Below are 3,630 nucleotides of genomic sequence, written 5' to 3' on the forward strand. Positions count from 1 at the left end.
ATGAAGGGGGTAGGTAGAGGAAAATTAAGAGATAAATGACATGTGTCGTAGAGGAAAAAAGCTAATGAATTAATTAAATAAATAAAGATTGATTTAATTAATATAGGAAGTGGGACCAATTAAATAAATAAAAATATTTATTTAATTTAGGAGAAGGGTAATTTTAAATAAATAAAAAATATTTATTTAAATGAGAAAAGGGCTAGAAGAGGCTAAATGAATTAATTAAATGAATAATAAGTTATTTAATTAATAGAAGACTTAAGATAAAATAATTAAATAAATATAAATATTTTTTTAATTAAAGAGGACAATTTTAGGTATCTACATTTTGCCCCTCTTTGAGACAATGTAGCTTGTCACGTTGGCTCAAAGAAGATAAGATAAACTGATACAAAGTTTCCCCAAGACGGGAATGATATGCCCCCTCGAGAGATTGGATGGGAAAAGTGCAGTCAATCTCTCGATAAGAAAGAATGGCTAGAACGAACTGACAAGGTAGGGTGACAAGGTCACGTGGGAAAAAGAGACGGACATGGGATAAGAAGACTGACATGAGAGATTGGGGCTAAGCAGCCTATATGTACAAGCCACAAAGAAAACAATCTCATTTGCATCCACAACATCCAGGAGATCAGAGCACCTAGAGTTTAGAGAGCAGTCAACAAAGTAGGAGAGATGGCAGAGAGGATTCATAGATTTAATCGCGTCCAATGGTTTCAGAAAACAAATGACACGAGTGACTCGGTATGTACCTCAACTTTTCTTTGTACATTTTCTGCATTTATTGCTTCATTTAATGTATTTTTAGATTAGTTTAGCAAAAACGTGGAATCAACAAATTAGGTCTTAATGTGTCTATGTTATATTTGTCCACGTCTATGAAAAAATGTCGCATCTAGGTCTTCTTAGAGCACGTCTGTGAATGTAATCGCGTCTACATCAAGGTACAAACGCGTCTATGATGAACGGGTGTGTATATGTCTGAAAGGTGTGTTTAAGTAGAACAGTGTCGTGTCTATGCTAATAAAGCACGTCTATGTTGTCAAAATACGTTTTGGTAGGATAAAATTGTCTGCGTAAGAGAAGTGTGTATGTGCTTTCAGAAAAAGGAAAAAATTGACAGTTTTGTGATCGACATACGATGTCAGTTGATAAGCTACCGAGAGGAAACACTCAAGCACGTGCCCTAGGAAGACAAACTGAAAGATAGGCTAGAATTGACAATTTTGTGATAAGCATATGTTGCCAATTGGATAAGCTGCTAAGAGGAATCACTCAACAGGTGCCCTAAACAAGTAGGTTTGCTAAGAGGAATATAGGATTGGTTGTCGAATTGATAAAATCCAGCAAGTGCTCTAGCAAAATAGGATCAAGTGCAATGTGATAAACATATACACTGATAGAATGCAGCACCATGTGATAAACATAAGCACTAGGATAGGAGTAAGCACTATGTGATGAACATTAGTACCACTAGAATTGACACGATTGATTTGACTGGATGCAGGAGTACTTTCCCCAGCTAGAGTCACGAGAGAGATTTCCAGTGACTTAGAGATTGCGACTAGAGTTGACCTTCGAGGAGCATGTCGATATTGACGTGATGGGCTTGAGACATGTGTTATATATGCCAGAGATCAGGACAAACATAGGACTGCTAACTACTCTTGCAGAGAGATGGCGCTCAGAGACATGCACGTTTCATTTGTCAACTGGCAAGATGTGAGTCGCATTAGAAGATGCCTACAGGATACTACATGTGTCGATCCATGGGGATCTCATAGTACATGATCGGGAGGGAGACAGGGATGCACTCAGATGAGTCTTTGCAAACCCGGATCTACAGTTGAGACCAGGACATCTGAGCTGGGAGGTTATGTACTCTAGCAGATGGAGATTGCCAATTGTGGTGGGAGGAGTGATTAATGAGTTCTTATGTCCCGACAGGGCTACACGAGGTTTGGCTATCGGATGGGGGTGGACATTGGAGATCCTTCTCACTGAGAGGAGGAGATTTGCATGAGGGGCATGGATTTTAATGCATTTGTACCATAAGTTGCACCAGTTTGTGTACCTCAGTGACTGCAGGTTAGGATGTGGGGTTACACTTTTGCATGTGTGGGCTTATGACCAAATTGTTGTGACTGGGCCAATACATTTCATATTTAGATGACACAGACAGTCATATGTACATTTGTATAGCATGATCATTTCTCAGCCATGGATTGGGAAGGTAGAGTACCGGTGTCAAGTGATTGATGACATTGATAGTGTGATATGGAGACCTTATCTTGACTGTGAGGCCTAGGAGGAGGACGCTACAAAGCTGCCATTTTGTTTTAGCATCAGGTATCTCATTGAGAGAACTCCTTACATATTGGATAGGCACTTCATTGACGAGGTATGCAAGCAGTTTGGCTGACAGCGGCATATACCATGGGGTTCTGGTGAGTTTTCTCAGACAGTCAGGGAGAAGGTCCATTGGGGGTCTGTTTTGTCATATGATGCAATGGTTACACAGTTTGAGCAGTTGGTGCCTATGCCTGGGGATATGTTGCCAAATGTTATTGATGCCAAGATGGATGATGAGTACGCAGCATATTTTGCGACCCATCCATTTCCTACGCTTACGAATCCAGGTGAGCCCATACCTACAAAGGAGGAGGACGGTGATGAGGATGGAGGCAAACGTCGACAGAGGAGACGGAGGAGAGGGGGATCCAAGAGGATGTTCCAAGGTAGAGGGGGACAGAGAGACGAAGGGAGAGAAAAGGGTGTACAGGGAGGCGAGGATGCAGGACAGGGAGGTGGAGAGGGAGGCAGACCACCGAGGCCACCCAAGGGCAGAGGAGGACAGGTCCTACAGATTCCTGGACAGGCTTAGGTACAAGGTCAGGTTGGATAGAGGCAGGGACAGATACAGGGTGGACGGGGACAAGATGCCCCACAGTAGAGAGAATAGGCAGAGGGAGCCCAAGGAGGAGATGAGGAGGAGGATGAGCTACTCATGCTACGAGAACTCACACAGAGGTAGGTCAATGAGATCAAGGATCGAGAGAGAGACGTGAATCGATTGAGGCAACAGCTGGGAGATATATATATATATATATATATATATATATATATATATAGAGAGAGAGAGAGAGGCCATCCAAAGATACACGGTCTTAGAGGAGACACTACAGGTGGCTAAGGCTACAACTGGAGGGGATACAGCATCATGGTTTTCCTTTTGTCTCCAGGTAGGGGATGAGATAGCCTACTGGAGGAACTTGTACTACGTGGCAGTACCTCAAGAGTTGAGGGCAGTGAGCTACATGAGAGCTTCATGCTCTACTACTACAAGAAGGGATGGGAGAGCAACATCCAGTGGCGGGATCATGGGTCCACCCGCACCACTAGGAAGAGGGGACACACAAGGAGATCCAGGGGTGGGTACTTCAAGCACTCAGATTCTGACGAGGCCAGCCGGCTCTGAGGGAGGGAATTCATCATAGCTCTCTAGGATCCCATTTTGTATCAATTTTTGTACGATGTTGGTGTAGGAGCACCTGGAATATGTTAATTGGGTGTTTTGAGTCTTAGGAGTTAGGGTTAGGTCTATTTTGATTCAATAAGGTCTGTTGA

Source organism: Cryptomeria japonica, chromosome 2 (assembly GCF_030272615.1).
Source record: "Cryptomeria japonica chromosome 2, Sugi_1.0, whole genome shotgun sequence".
In the NCBI taxonomy this organism is placed as follows: Eukaryota; Viridiplantae; Streptophyta; class Pinopsida; order Cupressales; family Cupressaceae; genus Cryptomeria; species Cryptomeria japonica.